The 26,516-nt window shown below is 40.6% G+C and overlaps 1 protein-coding gene across 6 annotated transcripts in view; it reads left to right on the top strand.

The window, feature by feature from the left end:
• Positions 1-20,715: 20,715 nt before the first annotated feature.
• The window catches only part of GREB1L (GREB1 like retinoic acid receptor coactivator), a 335,431-nt gene continuing 329,630 nt past the window's right edge, over positions 20,716-26,516 (top strand). For 5 of the 6 annotated variants that reach the window (XM_049901919.1, XM_049901924.1, XM_049901926.1 and 2 more), the window contains exon 1: positions 21,390-21,618. The gene's annotated coding sequence lies outside the window, so the exon portion shown is untranslated. Of the gene's footprint in view, positions 20,842-21,389; positions 21,619-26,516 lie in introns of those variants that run through there. The other variant, XM_049901927.1, reaches the window with a different exon arrangement.

The raw sequence follows: 26,516 nt of genomic DNA on the forward strand, positions 1-26,516 counted from the left end.
GAACATCAAAGGCAATGATGAGGAATTGGACTGAGTGGCAGGGGGAGAGAGAGATGGTTTAGAAGCAGTGAGGGGTTGCCAGACCTGACCTGGCGGGAACCAGCACCTTGCAAGCTGCATTGGCTGGCATGTGCAGTAAGGCAAACAATGACACTTGGAATGTGTTTTCCACATCGGGAGAAACCAAGTGGTGGAGAGTCAGCTCAAACCTCCAGAGCCAGCGAGAAACAGTGCTTGACCAGTAAAAGGTAAGTACAAGCATCTAACCTACCATGCGGATTGGAAAAAAAAAAAACTCTCCTTTTGGGGAACACCTCTCTCCCATTTACCTGTTCCCCCCCTGCTCTGCTCTGGGTCCTGGTCCAGCTTCAGAGATTGCTGCACTCCCTGGGCCAGAGTAGGATCTGTTGTGCATCCTGAGCCATTCTTCCAGCTTTGGAAAGGGAACAAGCTAACAAACAGGAAAAAATAATCTGCTGGCTCCCCTAAGCCAAGAACTCAGGGCAGGCACAGCCTCTTTGCCTAGGTACAGGCATAAGTGGTCCATAGACTTTCATGCCATTCACCTGTCCATAGACCTGTGTGGGCCCATTTCAATAGCGTAGGCCCTCATTAGCACAGTACAACAGGGTATATACCCGAAGCCAATTTTCAACTATATCAGCTGCAGAGGAAGAGTGGCAGATTTGTAACATTTGACACCGCCCTGCCTATTAAGCAGGGTCCTCACCTACCCACATCGGGGGCCTCAGGACTGGTGGCTCCACCCACTCCAGCAAGCCATCTGCTTCAGGGGTCCAAAAATAAGTGAAGCCTCCCAATTCTTACAACCAACAGCATTGGGTGTCCATAGTCTGGCTGCAAAACCCACTCACCTACGCACTCTAGGTAACAGGGATGCGCTTTCCTCCCAGACACTTAGGGGCACCCCTCAGCCCACTGCATTACTCAGTGCATGACCCCTTACTCCAGCCTGATACCTGTGCCTACTCCAATCATCCCTGCCTGTCTAGAACTATACGTGAGAGCCTGCACCACATACTTGGTGAACGACCACGTGGACACCTGAGTTGAATCCATACAAGAAAAGTAAACAGACTTCTGGGTTCGTATACCTAGTAACAGCTCTAACCACCTGGTGACAGGACGTAAGAGCTTCAAAAACACCAATAATCAAACTAGCTCACACAACCAGCCTCTTTGATCATATCAAAACAAAACAAAACAGGAAGCTAGGACATAGTAAGCAAACATAAAATAATAAATATAATAACTTATTGAGAGCTAGGAGACAAAAGTCAATATCAAATCACATAAAGAGACAGACCATGATGGCTGGAGCAAGCTCCCAAAACAAAGAATCAAGAAACTTTCCAGAGGAAGAGAATTTTTTGGAAATACTGGGGATAGAATTTAAAAGATGAATATACAGAGCTCTTCAAAAGATCATGAAGGATATCAGGAAAATGCAAAACAAGCCAAGGAACACACAGATAAAGCAATAGAGCAACTTAAGAAGGTTATACAAGACCATAATGACAAATTTAACAGGCTGAAAGAAACCATAGAGAAACAGCAAACAGAAATCCAAAAGATTAACAGTAGAATTTCAGAGTTAAACAACTCAATAGAAAGCCATGGGAGCGGAATTGAGGCAACTGGAGTCAGAATTAGTGAGAGTAAAGATAAAGCACTTGACACCAACTCATTTGAGGAAAAATCAGATAAAAGAGTTAAAAAAAAATGAAGAAACCCTAAGAATTGTGTGGGACTCTGTCAAGAGGAATAACCTATGAGTGACTGCAATACAAAACAGGGGAGGATAACAGAAAATACAGAGAGCATTGTTGAAGATTTGTTGGCAGAAAACTTCCCTGATAGTGTGAAAGATGAGAAGATATCTATCCAAGAAGATCATCGAACCCCACACAAGGTAGATCCCAAAAGAAAGTCACCAAGACATATTATAATCAAACTTGCCAAAACCAAAGATAAAGAATTTTAAGAGTGGCTAGGGATAATGAAATTCATCTACAAAAGACAGTCAATAAGGCTAAGCTCTGACTACTCAGCAGAAACCATGTAGGCAAGAAGGCAAAGGGATGACATATATAAAGCTTTGAAGGAAAAAAATTGCCAGCCAGGAATTATATATCTAGCAAAACTGTCTCTCAAGTATGATGGCAAAATTAGGGCATTTCCAGATAAACAGAAGTTTAGGGAATTTGTAAAAAACAAACCAAAATGACAAGAAATACTAAAGGGAGTCCTCTGGTTAGAAAATCAATAACATTAGATAACAACCCAAGACTAGAACGCAGGACAGAACAACCAGATATCAACCCAGATAGAGAAGTCACAAAAATAAATCAAAGCTGAAACACTGAAAATAGGGAAACAGAGATGTCAACATGTAAAAGATGACAACATTAAAACAAAAAAGAGGGACTAAATAATATAGTCATAGATCTTTCATATGGAGAGGAAGTCAAGGTGATATACAGAAATAAGATTGGTTTAAACTTAGAAAAATAGGGGTAAATATCAATGTAACCACAAAGGAAACTAACAATCCTATACATCAAAATAAAAAACAAGAAATACAAAAATATTCAGCAAATACAAAATCAACAACAGTGAAAAAGATGAAAAGAAAAACAACTCAGCACAGAAAATTAAATGGAATAAAGAAACTGTCAACAACACACACACACAAAAATACATCAGAATGACAACACTAAACTAACACCTATGAATAATTACACTGAATGTAAACGGACTAAATGCACCAATAAAGAGACAGAGAGTGGCAGAATGGATTAAAAAAAACCACGATCTGTCTAGATACTGCCACACACCTTAAAGACACAAACAAACTAAAACTCAAAAGATAGAGATTCGTTGATCTTCACAGGCTGCAACAGCACTGCTCTCTGGCCTGTCGATCTTGGGTTCACCAGCCCCTGCAGCTACGTGAATCTGGAGAAGCCTCTTTCCTGCCTCATGGACTTGGGACGTCACAGCCTGTAAAAACTGCATGAACCATTTCCTTGATATGAATCTCTCTGTACATATATTTATATGCTTTACTGGTTTTGCTTCTCTAGAGAACCCAGCCTAAGACAGTAGTCAACCACAAACTATTTGCACCTAAGTTCTTAATTTAAAAAAAAAAAATTATTTTATTGTTGTTGTTGGGAATATACACAGCAAAACATACACCAATTCAACAGTTTCTACATGTACCATTTAGTGACACTGATTACATTCTTCAAGTTGTGCAACCATTCTCACCCTTCTTTTCTGAGTTGTTCCTCCCTCATTAACATAAACTCACTGGCCTCTAAGGTTCCCATCCAGTCTTTCAAGTTGCTCTTGTCAGTTTGATCCCATACAGATAGTTCTTAAAAGAGCATAATGCTCAAGGTAGACTTTTTTTTTTTCATTGTATTTTAGGTAAAAGTTTACAGCTCAAGTTAATTTCTCATGCAAAAATTTATTCACATATTGTTTTGTGACATTAGTTGCAATCCCCACAATGTGACAGCACACTCCGCCTTTCTACCCCAGGTTCACTGTGTCTGCTTGACCAGTTCCTGTCCTTTCCTGCCTTCTCATCCTGCTTTTGGACAGGAGCTGCCCATTTGGTCTTTGGTATCTGCTTGAACTAAGAAGCACACTCCTCATGTCTATCATTCTTTGTTTTATACTCCTGTCTAATCTTCGTCTGAAGAATGGGCTTTTGGAATGATTTCAGTCCTGGGTTAACACTGCGTCCAGGGGCCACAGTTTCAGGGGTTCCTCTAGTCTCTGTCAGACCATTAAGTTTGGTCTTTTTACATGAATTTGAGTTCTGTTCCACATTTTCCTCCTGGTATGTCCAGTACTCTCTGTTGTGTTCCCTGTCAGGACAGTCATTGGTGGTAGCTGAGAATCCTCTAGTTCATCTGGTCTCAGGTTGGTGGAGTCTCTGGTTCATGTGGTCCTTTAGTCCTTTGGGCTAATATTTTCCTTGTGTCTTTGGTGTTCTTCATTCTCCTTTGCTCCAGGTGGGATGGGACCAATCGATGTATTTTAGATGGCCGCTTGCAAGCTTCTAAGACCCCAGATGCTACTCACCAAAGTGCAACACCGAACATTTTCTTAACAAACTTTGGTATCCCAATTGATCTAGATGTCCCTCAAAACCATGGTTTCTGGGTGCCAGCCCCAGCTACTCTGTCCTTCACAGTGTTTGGCTGTGTCCAAGAAACTTCTGAGCTTTTGCTTTGGTCTAGTTGTGCTGACTTCCTCTGTATTGTGTGTCGTCCTTCCCTTCACTGAAGTTGATCCTTGTCTACTATCTAGTTAGTGAATTCCCTGCTCCCTCCCTCCCCACCCTTGTAACCATCAAGGAATGCTTTTTTCTGTGTTTAAACCTTTTCTTGAGTTCTTATAATAGTGGTCTTATACAATATTTGTCATTTCGTGACTGACTAATTTCACTGAGCATAATGCCCTCCAGATTCACCCACATTGTGAGATCGTTCACGGATTCATTGTTCTTCTTTATCATTGCATAGTATTCCACTGTGTGTATATACCATAATTTGTTTATCCATTCATCTGTTGATGGGCATTTAGGTTGTTTCCATCTTTTTGCTATTGTGAATACTGCTGCAATAAACATGGGTGTTGTATATGTCTATTCCTGTGACTGCTCTTATTTCTCTTAGGTATATTCCTAGAAGTGGGATTTCTATTTCTAGCTTTTTAAGGAAGTGCCAAATTGTTTTCCAAAGTGGTTGCACCATTTTACATTCCCACCAGCAGTGCTTAAGAGTTTCAATCTCTCCACTCTCCAACATTTGTTATTTTGTGTTTTTTTTTTTTTTTATTAGTGCCAGCCTTGTTGGGGTGAGATAGTATCTCATTGTGGTTTTGATTGCATTTCTGTAATGGCTAATGATTGTGAGCATTTCCTCATGTGTCTGTTGTTGTTGACTCATAGCAACCCTATGTACAACAGAATGAAACATTGCTCAGTTCTGTGCCATCCTCACAATCATTGTTATGCTTGAGCCCACTGTTGCAGCCACTGTGCCAATCCATCTTGTTGAAGGTCTTCCTCTTTTTCACTGGCCCTCTACCAAGGATGATGTCCTTCTCCAGGGACTGATCCTTCCTGATAACATGTCCAAATTTTAGAGACACAGTCTCACCATTCTTGCTTCTAAGGAGCTTTCTGGTTGTACTTCTTCAAAGACAGAATTGTTCATTCTTTTGGCAGTCCATGGTATATTCAATATTCTTTGCCAACTCCGCAATTTAAAGGCCTCAGTTCTTCCTCAGTCTTCCTTATTCATTGTCCAGCTTTCACACGCATACGAGGCAATTGAAAACACCATGGCTTGGGTCAGGAGCACCTTAGTCTTCAAGGTGACATCTTTGCATTTTAATACTTTAAAGAGGTCTTTTGCAACTGATTTGCCTAATGCAATGTATCTTTTGATTTCTTGACTGCTGCTTCCATGGGTATCGATTGTAGATCCAAGTAAGATGAAATCCTTGACAACTTCAATCTTTTCTCCATTAATCATGATGTTGCTTATTGGTCCACTTGTGAGGATTTTTGCTTTTTTTTATGTTGAGGTGTAATCCATACTGAAGACTGTAGTCTTTGATCTTCATCAGTAAATGCTTCAAGTCCTCTTCACTTTTAGCAAGCAAGGTTGTGTCATCTGTATATTACAGGTTGTTAATGAGTCTTTCTCCAGTCCTGACACCCAATTCTTCTCCATATAGTCCAGCTTCTTGGATTATTTGCTCAGCATACAGATTGAATAAGTATGGTGAAAGGATACAACTCAGATGCACAGCTTTCCTGACTTTAAACCACAGTATCCCCTTGTTCTCCTCGAACAACTGCCTCTTGAACCATATACAGTTCCTCATGAGCACAATTAAATGCTCTGGAATTCCTATTCTTCACAATGTTATCCATAATTTTTTATGATCCACAGTCAAATGCCTTTGCATAATTAATAAAACACAAGTAAACATCTTTCTGGTATTCTCTGCTTTCAGCCAGGATCCATCTGACATGCATGGATCCTGTTCTGAATCTGGCTTGAATTCCTGGCAGTTCCCTGTTGATATACTGTTGTAGCCACTAATGAATGATTTTCAGCAAAATTTTACTTGTGTATGATATTAACGATATTGTTCAATAATTTCCGCATTTGCGTGTGTCTGTTAGTCTTCTTTGGTGAAGTGTCTGTTCATCTCCTTTGCCCATTTTTTAATTGGATTTTTGTGACTTTGTTGAAGTGTTGCAATATCTTGTAGATTTTAGAGGTTAGACCCTGATCAGATATGTTGTAGCCAAATTTTTTTCCCATTCTGTAGGTTTTCTTTTTACTTTTTTGGTGAAGTCTTTTGATGAGCATAAGTGTTTGATTTTTAGGAGCTCCCAGATTTCTAGTTTCTCTTCTGTTGTTTGTGCATTTTTATGGTTTGTATACTACTATACCATGTATTAGGGTTCTTAGCACTGTCCCTATTCTTTTTTCCATGATCTTTATCATTTTCGATTTTATATTTAGGTCTTTGGTCCATTTTGAGCTAGTTTTTGTTTGTGGTGTGAGGTATGGGTCCTGTTTCATTTTTTTGCAGATGGACATCCAGTTATGCCTGCACTGTTTGTTAAAGAGACTGTCTTTTCCCCATTTAATGCACTTTGGGCCTTTGTCAAATATCAGCTGCTCATAGGTGGATGGATTTGTATCTGGGTTCTCAATTTTTTTCCATTGGTCTACGTGTCTGTTGTTGTACCAGTACCAGGCTGTTTGACTAAAGTGTAATAGGGTCTAAAATCAGGTAGTGCGAGGCCTCCCACTTTGTTTTTCTTTTTCAGTAATGCTTTACTTATCCAGGGCCTCTTCCCCTTTCATATAAATTTGGTGATTTTTTTCCCATCTTGTTAAAGAATGCCATTGGAATTTGGATTGGGATTGCATTTTATGATTGCTTTGGGTAGAATCGACATTTTCACAATGTTGAGTCTTCCTATCCATGAGCATGGTCTGTTTTTCCACTTACGCAGGTCTCCTTTGGTTTCTTGCAGTAGCATTTTGTAGTTTTCTTTGTATAGGTCTTTTACATCTCTGGTTAGATTTATTCCTAAGTACTTTATCTTCTTGGGGGCTATTGTAAATGGTACTTGTCATGGATTGGATTGTGTCTCCACAAAATATGTGTCAACTTGGCTAGGCTATGATTCCCAGTATTGCGTGATTGTCCACCATTTTGTCATCTGATATGATTTTCCTATGAGTTGGAAATCCTATCTCTATGATGTTAATGAGAAGGGATTAGTGGCAATTATGTTAATGGGGCAAGACTCAATCTACAAGTTTAGGTTTCATTTTAAACCAATCTCTTTTGAGATATAAAACAGAGAAGCAAACAGAGAGATGGGGGACCTCATACCATCAAGAAAGTAGTGCCAGAAAAGCACATGCTTTGGACCCAGGGTCCCTGCACTGAGAAGCTCCTAGTCCAGGGGAAGATTGATGACAAGGACCTTCCTCCATAGCCAACGAACAGAGAAAACCTTCCCCTGGAGCTGACACTCTAGTTTGGACTTCTAGCCTCTTACACTGTGAGAGAATAAACTTCTATTTGTTGAAGCCATCCACTTATGGTATTTCTGTTATAGCAGCATTAGATGACTAAGACAATATTGATTTGGTGATTTCCTTTTTGAAGTTCTCTTTTTTGGTGTAGAGGAATCCAACTGATTTTTGTATGTTTATCTTGTATCCTGATACTTTGCTGAAATCTTCTATTAGTTCAAGTAGTTTTCTTGTGGATTCTTTGGGGGCTTTCTGTGTATAAGATCATATCATCTGTGAATAGGGATACTTTTACTCCTTCCTTACCAATTTGGATGCCCTTTATTCCTTTCTCTAGCCTTATTGCTCTGGCTAGGACCTCCAGTACAATGTTGAATAAGAGTAGTGAAAAAGGGCATTCTTGTCTGGTTCCTTTTCTTAAGGCGAGTACTTTCATTCTCTCTGTTTAGAATGATATTGTCATTTATAAATGCCCTTTATTATATTGAAGAATTTTCCTTCTATTCCTATTTTGCTGAGAGAGTTTTTATTAGAAATGGGTGTTGGACTTTGTCAAATGTCTTTTCTGCATGAATTGATAAGATCATGCAGTTCTAGCTTTTGTTTTATTTATGTGATGGATTACGTTGACTGATTCTGTAATGTTGAACCATCCCTGCATAGCTGGTACAAATCCCACTTGATCATGATGAATCATTTTTTTTGATATGCTGTTGAATTCTATTGGCTGGAATTTTGCTGAGAATTTTTGCAAATACAGATATTGGTCTGTAATTTTCTTTTTTTGTGGTGTCTTTACCTGGCCTTGGTATCAGGGTTATGCTAGCTTCATTGAATGAGTTTGAGAGTATTCCTTCCTCAAGGCAGACATTTCTTACTAATTAAGCTAAACTATTGTTTCTAAACCCTGGTGGCGTAGTGGTTAAGTGCTACAGCTGCTAACCAAGAGGTCGGCAGTTCAAATCCGCCAGGTGCTCCTTGGAAACTCTATGGGGCAGTTCTACTCTGTCCTATAGGGTCGCCTATGAGTCAGAATTGACTCGTCGGCAGTGGGTTTGGTTTTTTTTTTTATTGTTTGGCTTTAAGAAGACTTCAGAGGATACTTTTGGTTCAGGGTTTGAAGATTATCTCAGGGCAGTAGTTTCAGGGGTTCATTTGCCCTCCATGGCTCCAGAAAGTCTACAGTCCATGAGAATTTGAAATTCTGTTCTGCATTTTCCCCTTTTTGATCAGGATTCTTTTCTGGAATCTTTGATCAATATGTTCAATAATGGTAGCTGGGCACCATCGAGTTCTTCTGGTTTCATGGCAAAGGAGGCAATTAGCCACACATTCCATATCCTCTTCCTATCCCCAACTCTCCTTCTTCTGTTGTTCCAGGTGAATAGAGACCAGTAGTTTTGCCTTGGATGGCCACTAGCAAGCTTTTAAGACCCCAGGCACTACACAATGAACTAGGAGGTAGAAAAGGAGCACTGAACATGTTACTAGGCAAATTTATGGGGATGTCCCATGAAACCAGAACCCTAAACCTCCAAACCAAGAAACCAAATCCCATGAGGTATTTGGTTGTACATAAGCAGCCTCAGCTTCTACTTTTTTTGTCATTGCTGTAAATATATTACACAACTTTTGCCAATTCAACTTTTTACAGATGTATAACTTATTAACAGCACTTAATCAGCTGTGCAACCCTACCCTTAATCAATATGATTTTTCCATCACCATTAAACCCCTTTTCTCCTTCCTTCCTGCTCCTGGCAACCACTAATAAACTTTGGCCTCTTTACATTTGCCTTTTCTTGTTCTTTTAATATAAGTGAGGTCATACAATATTTGTCCTTTTGTGATTGGCTTATCTCACTCAGCATGATGTCTTCAAGTTCCATTCCTGCTACAGCATGATTTAAGACTTCATTTCTCCTACTAGCTGAATAGTATTCCATTGTATGCATTACCACATTTTGTTTATCTATTCTTCTGTTGATGGGCATTTGTTTCCACTTTTGGCTGTTGTGAATAGTACTGCAAAGAACATTGGTGTACAAGCCTCTGCTTAAGTCTCTGCTTTCAAGTCTTTTTGGTATATATCTAGGGTGGAATTGCTGGATCATAACGGTAGTTCTGTTTTCAGTTTTTTGAGGAACCGCCACAGTTTTCCACAGTGGCTGTACCGTTTTGCATTCCCACCAGCAATAGATAAAGAGTTCCAATTTCCCCACATCCTCGCCAACATGTGTTTATTTATTTATTTAATCTTAGCCATCCTAGTGGGACTGTAATGGTACCTCATTGTGGCTTTGCATCTCTCTGTTGGCTAATGATGCTGAGCATCTTTTCATGTGTTTTGTGCCCATTTGAATGCCCTCTTCAGTGAAAGGGCTACTCAAGCCCTTCACCCATTTCGTGATTGGGTTATTTGTCATTTTCTTGTTAAGTGTCTAAGTTTTATATATATTTTGGTTATTAGATTCTTCTTGGATATATGGTTTCCAAAGATATTCTCCCAGTTGGTAGCTTGTCTTTTCACTTTTTTGGTAACATCTTTTGATGGACAAAATGTTTTAATTTTTATGAGGTTTCATTTATTTATTTTGACTTTTTGCTCTCTGTGCTTTTGTTACTATATTAGATAATCCATTGTTGAAAGCTAGTTCTGACAGCATTGCCCCTGCTGGTTCTTCTAAGAATTTTATGATTTGACTTGCACATTTAGGTCCTTAATCCATTTTGAATGTGTTTTGGTGGGTGGCATGAGGCGAGGACCCTGTTTCATTTTTTTGCTTGTGAAAATCCAATTTTCCCACCACCATTTATTGAAGAGACTCTTCTTTCCCCATCAAATGGACCTAGCACCCTTGTCAAAAATCAGGTGACCATAAATGTGTGAGCTTATTTCTGGACTCTCAATTCTATTTCATCTGTTGTTATAGCAGTACAAGGTTGTTTTGATTACTGTAGCTGTACACTGTATTATAAAATCAGGAAGTATGTGTCCTCCTACTTTGTTCTTCTCTTTCAGCATTGTTTTAGCTATTTGGGGCCTCTTGCCTTTCCACATAAATTTGAGGATTGGATTTCTGTAAAGAAGGCTGTTGGAATTCTTATTGGGATTGCACTGAATCTGTAGATCACTTTGGGTAGTATTGACATTTTAACAATATTAAGTCTTCCATTCTATGAACATGGAGCATCCCTCCATTTATGTAAGTTTTCTTTAATCTCTTTCAGCAGTGCTTTATATTTTTCATTCTGTAAGTTCTTCACATCCCCGGTTAGAGTTATTCCTAAGTATTTTATTCTCTTAGATGCTATTGTAAATGGAATTGTTTCTCTAATTTCCCTTCAGATTTCTCATTGCTGGTGTAGAAAAACCCAAGTGATTTTTGTTTGTTGACCTTATACCCTGCAGCTCTGCTAAATTCCTCTATTAGCTCTAGAAGTTTTCTTGTGGACTTTTTGGGATTTTCTGTTATATAATCCACGAAGAGACATAATTTTACTTGTTTTCCAATCTGGATACATTTATTTCTTTTTCCTGTCTTATTGCTCTGGCTAAGACTTCTGCTACAATATTGAATAGAAGTGGTGATAGTGGACACCCTTGTCTTGTTCCCAATTTCAAGAGGAAAGCTCTCAGTCTTTCTCCATTAAGTATAATGTTGGCTGTTGGCTTTTTGTATATGCCCTGAAGCATATTGAGGAATTTCCCTTCTGTTCCAATCTTCTTTAGGGTTTTCAACAAGAAAGGGTGCTGGATTTTATCAAACGCTTTCTCTGCATTCATAGAGATGATCATGTGGTTTTTTTCCTTTCTTCTATCAATGTGGTGTATTACATTGATTGATTTTCTAATATTGAACCATTCCTGCATTCCTGGAATAAATCCTACTTGGACATGATGTATGACTTTTAATATGGTGTTGGATTCTGTTCACTAGTATTTTGATAAGGATTTTTGCATTTATATTCATAAGAGATATTGGCCTGTAGTTTTCTTTTTTGTGTTGTCTTTGTCAGGTTTAGGTATCAGGGTTATGTTTTTTTCATGGAATAAATTAGGGAGTATTTCTTCCTTCTCTCTATTTTGGAAGAGTTTAAACAATGTTGGTGTCAATTCTTCTCTAAATGTTTGGTAGAATTCCCCAGTGAAACCATCTGGTCCAGGACTTTTTTTTGTGGGAGGTTTTTGATCACTGATTCAATCTCTTCACCTGTTATGGGTCTATTGAGACTATTTCTTCTTGACCCAGTCTGGGTAGGCTGCACACTTCTAAGGTTTTCCAAGTTATCCAATTTGTCATATAGTTGTTCATAATATTCTGTCATAGTTCTCTTTATTTCTATTGGGTCAGTTGTAATATTGACTCTCTCATTTTTTATTTTGGTTATTTGCATCTTTTCTCTTCTTTTCTTTGTCAGTCTAGCTAAAGGTTTGTCAATTTTATTGACCTTTTCAAATTATCAACATCTGGTTTCATTGATACTCTCTACTGTCTTTTCTCTTTTATTTTACTTCTGCTCTGATCTTTGTTATTTCCTTTCCTCTGGTAGGTTTAGGCCTAGTTTATTCTTCTCTTTCTAGTTCCTGGAGTTGTCAAGTTAGGCTGTTAAGACTTAAAGTTCTCAACGGTCTTAATTATTATGCCATCCCTAAGAAAGTCATAGATATGAAGCCTCCTTGAGACACTTTCCTTTGAGATGTTTTAGTCCTGAAGGTAGACCATCAAATCTCTTCTCCTTTAGTATACAAATGTTAAAACCCCGTCAGGTTAGAATAGTAGCTTTTAGTCTGTGCCTATATTTTTAATTATCTATTTCTGATGATTTGAAAACTGAACGATATTCATTTTCCTGGGCCTCTTGTGATATTCTCTCAAAATCCTGAACTAGAAGGAGAGAATCAAAAAGAGAAAGTGAGGATTATTTGAGACAAGCAAAGCTGACTAAGTATCTGTAGTATTTGCCCCTGATTCAAGGTGCTAGACAAGGGGAGGTGAAGAATCTAATTTAAAACCCTGGGTTCTGAAGCTGGTTTCCTAATAAAGATGGCTTTAGACTAGGCAAAAAGTTAGTTTTTGACATCTTGAGTTCAAGGCACCATATTGAATGGAAGAAGGGGCCAAACAAGTAGAAATATCTAACCATCAGTTAGAGAGGTGAACCTTGCTCTGAGCTAGTTGAGCTAGTTAAGCTAGAAAGAGGTGATAGTAATTGAAGATATGAAAGTGTCAAAGAAACAAATATATAGAGAGGAGAGATCTCAGAAGAGTTATCAAAAGAGACAGAAGAGGAAGAGTAAGAAGATAACCAAGCAAGAACAGAGCAACAAAAACTAAAGTAGGAGACTGTGAAGGGGAATGAAATTGTGATGTATTAAATACTGCCTTGAAGTTGAAAAGAATAGAAACTAAGATCTATTGGGTTTGGCAATTAAAAGGATTGATAATACAAACAAAAACTCATTGCCGTCAAGTCGATTTTGATTCATAGGGAATCTATAAGACAGAGTAGAACTGCCCCAAGGGTTTCCAAGGCTGTAAACCTTTACAGAAGCAGACTGCCACATCTTTCTGCCACAGAGTGGCTGGTGGGTTCAAACTGCAGACCTTTTGGTTAACAGTCAAGTGCTTTAACCACTGTGCCACCATTGTTCCTTTTGATAATACAAGGCTCATTTAAAGGACAAGGCTGATTTAAAGGAGTTTAATAGTATATGAGAAGTCAATGGTTGAACTTTGTTTTAAAATGGCAGGATAATAGAGAGCCCAGAAATAGATTTGTGCATATACGGAAACGTGATAAGTGGTACAGGGGAAATTCAAATCAGTGGGGGGAGATATATTCTTCAGTAAATGGTAGCGAGATTATTCATTACCCATATTATCTTAGGCTGGATTCTCTAGAGAAGCAAAACCAGTGAAGCATTTATATATATACCCCACACATCTGTCAGCCTGTCTTACTGTGGGGGCTTAAGTATTGCTGTGATGCTGGAAGCTATGCCACCGGTATTCAAATACCAGCAGGGTCACCCGTGGTGGACAGGTTTCAGCTGAGCTTCCAGACTGACAGACTAGGAAGAACAATGCAGCGATCTACTTCTAAAAAGAATTAGGAAGTGAAAACCTTATGAAGAGCAGTGGAATGTTGTCTGATATAGTGCCAAAGATGAGCCCCTATGGTTGGAAGGCACTCAAAATACAACTGAGAAAGAGCTGCCTCCTCAAAGTAGAGTTGACCTTGATTTGGATGGAGTCAAGCTTTTGGGGCATTCATTTGCTGATATGGCATAACTCAAAATGAAAAGAAACAGCTGCAAACATCTGTTTATAATTGGAATGTGGAATGTACAAAGTATGAATTTAGGAAAATTGGAAATCATCAAAAATGAAATGGAACATGTAAAAATGGATATCCTAGACATTAGTGAGCTGAAATGGGCTGATGTTGGCCATTCTGAATCGGACAATCATATGGTTTACTATGCTGGGAATGACAACTTGAAGAGGAATGGCATTGCATTCATCATCAAAAAGAACATTTCAAGATCTATCCTGAAGTACAATGTTGTCAGTGATAGGATAATATCCATACACCTTCAAGGAAGACCAGTTAATACAACTATTATTCAAATTTATGCACCAACCACTAATGCCAAAGATGAAGAATTTGAAGATTTTTACCAACTTCTGCAGTCTGAAATTGATTGAACATGCAATCAGGATGCATTGATAATTACTAGTGATTGGGATGCGAAAGTTGGAAACAAAGAAGAAGGATCGGAACTTGGAAAATATGGCCTTGGTGATAGAAACAATGCTGGAGGTTGCATGACTGAATTTTGCAAGACCAACAACTTCTTCATTGCAAATACCTTTTTTCAACAACATAAACGGCAACTATATACATGCACCTTGCCAGATGGAATATACAGGAATCAAATTGACTGTATCTGTGGAAAGAGATGATGGAAAAGCTCAATATCATCAGTCAGAACAAGACCAGAAGCTGACTGCAGGACAGACCATCAATTACTCATATGCAAGTTCAAGCAGAAACAAGAAAATTAGAACAAGTCCATGAGAGTGAATGTACAACCTTGAGTATATCTAAAGAATAGATTTGACGCTTTGAACACTAATGACTGAAGACCAGATGAATTGTGGAATGACATCAAGGACATCATACATGAAGAAAGCAAAAAGTCATTAAAAAAAACAGGAAAGAAAGAAAAGAACAAAATGGATGTCAGAACAGACTCTGCACCTTGCTCTTGACCGTTGAGTAGCTGAAGTGAAAGGAAGAAATGATGAAGTAAAAGAGTTGAACAGAATGTTCCAAAGGGCGGCTCGAGAAGAAAAAGTAAAGTATTATAATGACATTTTCAAACACCTGGAGATAGAAAACCAAAGGGAAGAATACACTCTTCATTTCTCAAACTGAAAGAAAGACCTGAAGAAAAAATTCAAGCCTCAAGTTGCAACACTGAAGGCTTCTATGGGAAAAATATTAAATAACACACAAAACTTCAAAAGAATATGGAAGCAATACACAGAGTCACTGTACTGAAAAGAATTGGTCAATGTTTGCCCCTTCAAGAGGTAGAGTGTGATCAGGAACTATGGTACTGACGGAAGAAGTCCAAGCTGCCCTGAAGGCATCACCAAAAAACAAGGCTCCAGGAATTCACGGAATACCAATTGAGATGTTTCAACAAACAGATGCAGTGCTGGAAGTGCTCACTCAGGGATGCCAAGAAATTCGGAAGACAGCTACCTGGCCAACCAACTGGAAGAGATCTATATTTATGCTTATTCTCAAGAAAAGTGATCCAACTGAATGTGTAAATTATCATACAATATCATTAATATCACATGCAAGTAAAATTTTGCTGCAGATCTTTCAAAAGCAGCTGCAACAGTATATTGACAGGGAACTGCCAGAAATTCAAGGATTCAAGAGGGGATGTGGAAAAAGGGATAGCATTGCTGAAGTCAGATGGATCCTGGCTGAAAACAGAGGATACCAGAGATGTCTACCTGTGGTTTATTGACTATGCAAAGGCATTTGACTGCGTGGATCATAAAAAATTATGGCTAATATTGCGAAGAATGGGAATTCCAGAACACTTAATTGTGCTCATGAGGAACATATACATAGATCGAGAGGCAGTCGTTTGAACAAAACAAGGGGATACTGTGTGGTTTAAAGTCAGGAAAGGTGTGTGTCAGGGTTGTATCCTTTCACCATACTTATTCAATCTGTATGCTGAGGAAATAATACGAGAAGCTGGACTATATGAAGAAGAATTGGGCATTAGGATTGGAGGAAGACTCATTAACAACCTGTGTTATGCAGATGACACAACCTTGCTTGCTGAAAGTGAAGAGAACTTGAAGTATTTACTGATAAAGATCAAAGACTATAGCCTTCGGTACAGATTATACCTCAACATAAAGAAAATAAAAATCCTCACAAGTGGACCAATAAGCAACATCATGATTAATGGAGAAAAGATTGAAGTTGACAAGGATTTCATCTTACTTGGATCCACAATCAACACCCATGGAAGCAGCAGTCAAGAAATCAAAAGACACATTGCATAGGGCAAATCAGCTGCAAAAGACCTTTTTAAACTGTTTAAAAGCAAAGATGTTACTTTAAAGACTAAGGTGCGCCTGACCCAAGCCTTGGTGTTTACAGTTGCCTCATATGCATGTGAAAGCTGGACAATGAATAAGGAAGACTGAAGAAAGACTGATGCCTTTGAATTGTGTTGGTCAAGAATATTGAATATACTATGGACTACCAAAAGAACTAACAAATCTGTCTTGGAAGAAGTGCAACCAGAATGCTCCTTAGAAGCAAGGATTGGGAGACTATGTCTCACATATTTTGGATATGTTATCAGGAGGGATCAGCCCCTCTGGAGAAGGACATCATGCTTGGTAAAGTGGAGCGTCGGTGAAAATGAGGAAGACCCTCAACAAAATGGACTGACACAGGGGCTGCAACAATGGGCTCGAGCATGTCAACGATATGAGGATGGTGCAGGACTGGAAACAGATCGCCAGACCTTTCTTCCACCACACTGCTGGGTGGGTTCAAACAGCCAAACTTTAGGTTAGTAGTCAAGTGCAAACCGTTTGTACCACACAGTTCTGTATAGTCTCTAAAATGTCACAGTTATGATCTCACAATTAAAAGCATCTACAAGGAGATAAAAAAAAAAAGTACAAGTATTTAAAAAGGACATTATAAAATAGCATCAAGAAAGCCAGCAGATCTTAGAAAAGACATGGAAAAGATAAGTAATAGCAAAATCTGCATCAAAAGCAAAATATACATTTATAATAAACTTTACTGAAAACACAGTAAAATACTGGATAGGTGGTCATCAGCATTGAATCATTTACATATAAAGCTAAAACTGGGTAAACTAGAGCTTTAGAACAAAATATAAATGTCATTATGTAAAAATAATGATTTACTAATAAAATTGGGAGGCAGAAAGAATGTGAGAAATGCATTTATTATATTATTATATTTTCCTGTATTAATTCCATTTTAGAGGGTGATGGCTCCTCTAATTTGATCCTCACCTTTTAATTGGTCGATTCTTTCTTTATGTTTAGTGATTTTTTTTTTATTATTTTTATTATTATCTGGTCATATTTTTAAGGGAAGATTCAATATTGGTACCTGGCATTTCATCTGCAATTAGAGACACCACTATTCAATTCCCCATAGTGGGTCTTATACTCTGAGAATTGTGGTGGTAGGTTGGAGGCTGATTTCCCCTCCAGTAAACTGGCTGTGAGTGGGATGGATGGTTATGGTGGTACACAGGGATACCGGGCCATCAAACCTCAAACTTTAAGTTGAGAGAAAGAATCACAGGGCAAAGAAGCAAGGAAATAAAGCATATGAAACTATGCCCAGGAAAAAACTTGGGGTGTGATTACCGACACATGGAACTCATGTGTCCTGCTTAAGTGTTTGAAAGAACTGTATGGTCAAATCAGCCACAAATTTTAACTGTAAAGGAAGCCTCAGAACCCGAAACGTGTGCCAGCTGGAAATGTGCTATAAAAACTGTGAAGTCTCCAAGGAGAGCTTACTTCTCAATGCCCACTTCAGGTGCGGCCATGGAGTAGAATGAACAAGGAGGAACTTCCAGAGCATGTAGCCAAGGGCCACAGAAGTGAGCACACAAGGGCGTTCATCCTTGAGAGTAGAACCAGGATGCAGTTATAGAACTTACCCCGTTGCAAGGCAGATGATCTTCACAATAACCACTTAGAAGGATTCTATTCAGGGCTTCAAACCAGTTTGTTTGGTTCGAAGCCCTGCTAAGAATTTGCATTTCTAACAAGTTCCCAGGCGATGCTAATGCTGCTGGTTAGGGACCAATTCTGAGAAACACTAGTAGAGCCAAACTGAAAATTCAAACCCACTGCCCTCAAGTCGATTCTGACCCATAGCGACCTGTATGGGACAGAGTAGAACTGGCCTGTGGGGTTTCCAAGGCTGTAAATCTTTACAAGAACAGACTGCCACATCTTTCTCCCATGAAGATCAGTGTTGGGTTCAGTTAGAAGCTGGGCACTTCAACCACTGTGCCACCAGGACTCCTCCACTAGTAGAGCAGTGGGTCTCAAAAATCTATTATACACAAGAATCACCTGGGGATCCTGTTAAAACATAGATTTTGATTCAGTATATCTGGGGTGGAAATGCAAATTCTCACCAGGGGTTGGAAGCCCCGATTCTATTATATATATGGGTCCTGAGTGCTGTGAGCCTCATATTCTTCAGTGGACTCAAGGTTCTGACGCAGCCCATCTATGGAGAAGCATTTGGGAAACATGAGTTGGAATTGATTAGACAGCAAGGGGTTTGGTTTTTTTATTATGAGGGAGGAGCCTTGGTGGGGTAGTAGTTAAGAGCTTGGCTGCTAACCAAAAGGCCAGCAGTTCAAATCCACCAGCTGCTCCTTAGAAACCCTATGGGACAGTTTTACTCTGTTATAGGGTCACTGTGAGCTGGAATTGACTGGATAGCAACAGGATTATGGGGGAAAGTGGAGGAACTCTCAGGCAACGGTACCAGTTGCTGCTGAGTTGACTATAGCTCGTGGTGATTCCCTGCGTGTCAGAGTAGAACTGTGCTCCATAGGGTTTTCAATGGCTGCTTTTTCAATAGATTGTCAGGCCTTTCTTCTGAGGCATCTCAAAGTGGACTTGAACCTTCAACATTTTGGCTAGCAGCTGAGCATTTTAACCTTTTGCACCACGCAGGGACTCCACAGACAATAACGATAGCAGTTAACATTTAACAGGGTGCCAGGCACCATGCATTCTCTATCCACATATCCACTCCCTGAGACATGTTTATTTTACAAATGGGGACGCTAAGATAGAGTGGAGTAACTTGGCCAAGGTCACATAACAGGTAAGTCTTAGAGCCAGGATTCAAAACTATGGGGCCTACCTCCAGAGTGTTGACTCTTAACCCTATTATATTTTATAATCACAGAAGTCTACTGGGCATGATGAACCCTAAAGGGGAGACAAGTCGTATACACACATAAACTCCAGATAAGCGAATGTATTATCTCATGAAGGAGACACTGAACCTTTTTCAATCTACTAGAATATAGATGGATTGGAGTACTGTCATTAATTTTTAATCTTTATAGGGATTTGTCTTGTTTACCGAGGAGTCACCAGTTCCTAGCACACCATCTGGCACACAGTAGGTGCTCAATAAATGTGTTTAATGAAGAACAAATATCAGAGCTCTACAGTATTAGACTGAGGTCCTTGAGGGAATGCGCTATGTTTGCCCTTACAAGTCCAGAGTCTAGCTGTGCTTGGCACTCAACGAATGGTCCTTGAACTAAACCGAGAGAAAAGTGCACTACGGTTTTACTTTAAGGCTGCTCATTGTTCCCAGTTTCCTTATCTTTAAAATGGAAGTTGTCCCTCCCCCCCCCAACTCCATAGACCTTGTGAAGGATTTAATTTTTCAAGAGATTCTCACCTGCTTTAACTTCTTGTGAACTTAGTTTACAGTCACACGGTAAACTTGAAATCTCTGGCTTCTATGTACTATCTTGACCACATGCATGGCCAGTTCCTGGTAAGTCTGGTAACACTGGATTATTTTGATGAGCTGAGCCATACTGCTGATCATCTGTACTTTCCTATGTTACAGTTACTTAAAACCATATTGATTTTATTTATTATGCCTCTACTGTGTGCAAGACCCCAAACTGTGGGCATACAGCAGTGATTAAGAGTGCCACGTTTCCTGCCCTCATGGCATGTAAAAATATTTCTACGTGTTTTTAAAGGCCAGACAATAGGGATTCAATTGTAAAGCAAAATAAAAATCACATTTCAGTTTCTTATCCCCACAAGTAGCTAGACAAACATTTTTTTTTTTTTTTAAATGGCTGCTAAGTATGTCTTCCCAGTGGGGAGAGAAAAGATAATCCAACCAAACCCAATCTCACTTTTGCTAGTTAAGACTGAATTATGCCTTCAGTTATTTTCTGGTGGTTCCAGACTTCAGCGATTACAGTCAGTTACCTCTGCGTTGAGCAAAAAAGAAAAGGGAAAAAAATATATTTCATTATTAAAAAAAAAGAAAAAAGCAAGGCAAGGCAGGCAAACAAACCCTAGTGACTGAGAGATCATATAAGATCTAGCTTAATTGACATTGTCTTTAAACTGTCTTTGACAATGATACCGTAACAATAGACTGATACCAGCCCACGGAGGACTCGGCCCCGCACTTAACCATAGCCTCCCCCACTCCCACGAACATGCTGATCAACTCTTCTTTACCCAGACTCTTCCACCATGCTGCATGGAGCTTCTTCCAGAGGGTGGGCATTCAAATTCATCAAGGGGTGTAGTCGCACATCCCTGGCAAGTTACAGTTTAAAAAATGGAGCTACATCTCTAATAACAAAAACCATAAGTAGAACTAATTCTCAGTCACTCCCAGGCCCCGCAGCACCCGTCCAGGACCGGGGCCGCTGGAAGAGGCTGCACCTAGGGCGGAGCTTCTCCTTTGGTCCCGGGAGGCTCGGGAAGAGCCATGGCGAGCCGGCAGGGTCCCTGAGCCTCTGGCCTGAGCGCGGAGCCCGGGTCTGCTGCCGAAGGCGTGCTCGTCCGGAAGGTGCAAAAGTCTGCTCGGCTCGGAGCTCCGGGTTGGTTTGGTTTTGTCCGCATCCTGCCCCCGCCCTACCCTCCTTCGTACAAAAGGCCAAGGGTTTTTGACCCACCATTGCCCAGGCCGAGTCCACGCGTCGGGTTCTTTAAGCGCCGTCCAGGGAACAGAGAAAAGCAGTCGCGCACAGGGAAGAGCACTCTGTGAATGAACGCAGACTCGGCGAGAAAATCATTTCTCTCCTTGGCTGCGCGCGTTAATAGCAGTTGGGGACAATCCTCTTTTCCAGAAGACTCCCACCCCACCACACCGCACAGTGGCCACACACATCATTTGTGCGGTGGAGTTTGGAAATGGAGGCGTGAGGCCCGCTTACTAAGGGCTCCACAGTCTGGGCGGGGGCGTTTTTGGAGGGGGCGGGAAGGGAAATGGGCGCCCGCTACTTTCGAGGAGGTCCAGGGAGCCCTGAAGGCCAGTCCTGGGCACCGAGGCCGCAGGAGGGCGAGAGGCGGGGCGGGGGCGGGCAGGGGTGCTGGGGTCCCTGCCGCGGAGGTTCTGGGGGAAGCGGGAGGGGCAGCACCTGAGGAATCCGCCTCTAGCCTCGGCGGCCGCCGCCTCGCTCCGCCCCGGGAACTGAGCGCGCGGTGAGCGCGCCTGCCAGAGAGACGCCAGCCGCCGGCGGCGCTAACACCTCGGAGCAGGGCGGCCAGACCCAGCGGAGCGCAGCCGTGGGACCGCGACTGGGGGTGGGGAGACGAGCCCCGGCAGAGGCGAGGGCCATCCCTGGTCCTTTGCCCTCGCGCCCCACCACGGCCAGGTGAGCGGCTGCGGGGACTCGCGGCACGGACGCGGGGAGGGCGGGAAGGTGAGAGGACGCGAGCCCGGTGCGGGCGCTCGCTTCTGCCGGTCAGGAGTTGCCCTTTGGCGGGCTGTGGACAGCCCTGTCTGCGCGGGGAAGCGCTGAGGCTGACTTTTTCTGGAGCAATAGAAAGGTGGAGCGGGGGTGTGAATGTGAGTGTGTTTGTGTGGCGACGGTCGGCGCCAGTGCCAGCCCCTAATCGGAACCCGTTCTCTTCCCGTCGCCTCGTGTCACCCCACTGAAAGGACCTAGCCCGTGCTGTCTGCTCCTGAAGGCCAAAGGCCTGTCACCCTGGGCTTTACTCTCTGCCTTTGTGGCGGGAGCGAGGAAGCCTGAGTGTGGGATGAGGGAAGCTGCGTCGTGCCAGCGACGCGGTGAGCGCCCAGGAGCAGGCGGCGAGGGGGCGCGCCCGGGACCAGTCTCCTGGAGCCCGGGGGGCTGTGAGAAGGTCGATAGGGCTGCGAACTGCAGGTAGGGAGGCGCGGAGGTCAGCAGGGAGAGGATGGGCAGAGCTCAGCTTGGGAAAGTTGAGAGCATCCAGAGGTGGCTCGGCGTTTGCTGAGTGTCCACTGGTCTCTTCACACCAAATGTCACTTCGTCACAAGCACGCGCGCGTGTCTTTCGGCCATCATTCCCATTTTTCTGTGAGTGGCTGAGGACCACTCTTTATGAATGGAACACAAAGGGTTGTGTTGACAGCAGACCCTGACACAAGTAGACAGGGAGGTGAGATGTGCCCTGGCTGGGCAAGGATGATGATGAGGCGGTTTATTAAAGTAAATCAATTTCCTCAGTCCTTCTTCTGAGATCCATTAAATGAATATCATCTGTATGGATTCAGTGCGTGGGGTTTCTTAGTTAAACGGAGCCCATGTAACGTTCACCTGCACAGGGGCAACAGCTGCCTCCAAATGAGGCGGACGCATCCTGAACAAACTCCTCCACCGTCCTCCTTTCTTCCATGGACCCGACTGCTGCAAGGTCCTTACCCACCCACGCCCTGCCCTCTGTCCCCAGCTGGGAACATAAAAAAAAATTTTTTTTTTTTTTAGAAACTAAATATTAATTTCTACATTTCACACTATTAGTTTTTTTTTTCCTTTGAGAAGTGAAATCCCATTAAAACCCCAGCGCACCCCATTTTAAAACCTGGCCATTTAAATGTGGGGAAGAGCTTTTCCTCAAATGGCTTTTGAACTAAATGCCCTCTTAAAAGTCTCTCATTCGTCTGTACATTTTCTTATATTTTCAACCCTGGAATTCTGCTTTGAGGCTTAGGAGACTGTGTTGGTTGTTTTTCTTTCTGAAAATTTCCATGAGATTTTACAGAATGCAATACTGAAAACTTATTTAAAAGAGGAAAGATTGAAAAATAATTTTCATGGAAATGCTTAGTGATAAAACTACATGCATATAGACATGCATTTAAAGGGAAACCTTAATGAATATTGAGAAGTAATATGCAAAGGGTAAAAATTTCAAAGAGCGAAGGGTAGACAGTGTAAAGTAAGCCTTCTCTCTTCTACTCCCTATTCCGATACCCTAGTCCTCCTCCCAGAAGCAACCGCCGTTGTCAGTTTCTGGTATATCCTTCCATAAATCTCATTAAAATGGAATTACATTATGGAAACAGAGGAGGAAAGGAATTGAGTATTAGCAAAGACAGAACCATGTATCAGTGGTGATGGCTATTAATTTGATATCCATTCGTGATGACATCAGACCCTTTATTTGGCCTAGAGTAGAAATTTATTAAGTTGAAGATCAGTTAAAACCCATTGTGGCTGAGTCGATTGCCACTCATAGTGACCCTTTAGGACAGAGTAGAACTGCCCTATAGGGCTTCCAAAGCTGTAAATCTTTATGGGAGCAGACTGCTACATCTTTCTCCCGTGAAGAAGAGTTATAAACCCAGTGCCATGAAGTCGATTCCGACTCATAGCGACCCAATAGCGACCCTATAGGGCAGAGTAGAACTGCCCCATAGAGTTTCCAAGGAGCGCCTGGCGGATTCAAACTGCCGACCCTTTGGTTAGCAGCCGTAGCACTTAACCACTATGCCACCCGGGTTTCCAAGAAGAGTTATAGAGTGCTAAAAATCTTAGAACAAGTATTCAGTGGATAACTATCAAACTGTTATCCAGCCCCCCCACCCCCACCCGTAACACTGCTCTGGTTTTTGTAACCTTTGTTGAATTTTCCCTCCATTTTGGAACTCTTCATAACGTAGAGGACGAAGTTTGCTCCATCCAGTGTAATGTGTATCTGAAAACATTGAAAGGCTGTGTGTATACTCGTGTTGACATGACATAATACAAAGTTTTTAATAGTGAGGGAGAAATATGGAGGCCAAGTTTAATATATTTGGTCTCTTAGTTCCTGGTCTGGATTTGCCATAAACTGCCATAAATACTTCCCCCCAGCCCCCTTGTTAAATAAAGGAATTGAACTACTCGGCTTCTAAGGATCCTTCTAACTCCCAAATTCTGTGATTAAAATAGTATTTCTGTAGGTATCCTAAGAATGGCTAAGGATAATCCAGTTGGATCTGAGGGTATTAGACAATGGGATGACAAAAAAAAATTCCTGAATGATAGATTCGTAAAGAGAAAAGTTAGAGAAGTTTAAACTACATTCCTCTTCTTAATGAATTTGATCTTGCTGGAGAACAGCTACTCACTTTCTCACAAAATGTCTGTTTATGTCGCTGTTAGAGGCCAAATGCTGGGCTGAATGGGCCTCTGTGTGTCACCTTCTATGGCTAAGGAGAGCTAATTTTCTTCCCAACTCACGGTGCCATTTTCAGGGGAAATTACTCTGACTCTTACTTTTCTTTTTGGTAATGTGGAAGATTTCATTTATCTACTTCAAAGGGACTTGACATAATTTAATCTGTTATTTTCATAAGCATTTAGATTATGAATATCCCTTTCAGCCAGGATATTTTAGTTACTACGTAAGTATTCACTCAAAGATCATGTTCTTAGTAGGAAACTTTTCTAATCTCTAGAACACCTGCAACCTCTGGGCTAATTATTCCTGGAAGGGTGTGGGGAGCTGAGGAGTGACTGCAAGGTTGTGAGACTAAAAAGAGTTGATTTTGGTCACCATGTACGACCTCAAGGAATTTCAAAAGTGCAAACGTTTACGTGGTGGTTGCAAAACTCGTTGATGTTAAGATGAAGATCTCATACTTGAAGCTTCAGAACCACTGATGCAGAATGTTATGCAATTATTTTGAATGTCTGTAATAAAAATATAGTGAAGTTTTAGGAATTTTTTGATTGGGGTGCTAAGAATGTGAACGAGAAGAATAGATTTTTAAGGGTGCTTAGAGTAGTCTTGATTGACTGACAAACTGACAAAAAGGAAAGAAAATTAAGTACTAGTAGGAAAATTCTTCCAAAATGGTAATAGTTTCTATTTTCCCTGTTCCTTTCCCAGTCTTGCCATATGAATATATTTTTTACAGCTGTCTTATCATGTTTTTATTTTGATTTTTTCCCTGAACATTTTTCTGTAGTTTACTTCCTATTATTTCTGATAATTTTATAGTAGTGTATCCATTCGGTGTCCCCTAATTTACTTAACCCTTTCTGTTTTAAGTTTCCCAGTATTTTTTTAAAAATGATGAGTCTCATGAATGTAATTTATTTATTTATTTATTTTAACTTTTATTGAGCTTCAAGTGAATGTTTACAAATCAAGTCAGTCTGTCACATAATTTATTCTTAAAAAAAGAAAAAAATTTCCTTGGGATTTTTCCCCCTAGAGAGGCAGGTCAGTGTAGTTGCAATATGTGGAATTGAAAATTGAAAGTTCTGGATTCAAAACCTGCCACAATCACTTATTGGCAATATTGGGCAAGTAATTAATTTTCTCAGAACTTTAGCTTCCGAATGTGTAAAATGGTATAGTAATAGCTCTCTACAAAGTTGTTAAGATAAAAAGCAATAACATGTGAAAACATGAATAAATGTTAGCTTTATGAAAACATGTATATAATATTAGTTCTTATTTTTATTGGGAAATTTCTAGATTTCTGGTCATTTCCAAATTACCTTCCAAAAGGGTTATGTAAATGTATACTGTCACTAACAATATGTGTGTGTGTTTGTTATTTTAAAACATTTATGTTATTGTTGCTAATTTGGTTAGTGTAAAATTATATCCCTTTGTTTTAATTTGCATTTCTTTACCCTTCTGCAAGTGAAAGGATTTTTTTTTTTTTTGCCACTGTTTTGACCTAGACTAGGAGATAGACATGTAGGAGAAGACAGTTACAACAACACCGATGAAGAATAAACCAAATTTTCTATAGGCCTTTTCAAATAAATTGGTAATCTTTATTAGCTATTAAAATAATCTTAGAAAAGTAGCTATTAAAATTAATTAATTAATGAAGCGTAATATCATATATAAATTTTATTTCAGTGAAAGTGCAGTCCTCTCTTTTTTTCCCTTGAAGGGCTGATTTATGATTAGCATTCTTGTGATCATAATCTGGTAGACTTTTAGCAGGAATGCTTCTCAAAACTTGGGAAAAAGAAAATTTCAAGTTATCTTTTGGCTACAAACGGCTGCAAATGAAGTTATGCCTTCTGACTTGAGTTCTTACATCGTCAGGGTAATTCAGACTACACAAAAGCATGCCCTGGTAAGTTCTGCAGTGCAGCAGCCCTGATGTTTCTGACAAACACACACCCGGCATGGATAACAGCAGCTCTTCATGCTGTTGAGCCCCAGGAGGGCTCCCTATCCTGTAAGGCTACCTTCCCTCCCTCCCGTTCTTGAATGACCGGTGATAGCAACTCCTCCAAGTCCAAATGTAAAGCTCCTACAGGGAGCCTCTCTTC

Source organism: Elephas maximus, chromosome 11, assembly GCF_024166365.1.
Source record: "Elephas maximus indicus isolate mEleMax1 chromosome 11, mEleMax1 primary haplotype, whole genome shotgun sequence".
Classification (NCBI taxonomy): Eukaryota; Metazoa; Chordata; class Mammalia; order Proboscidea; family Elephantidae; genus Elephas; species Elephas maximus.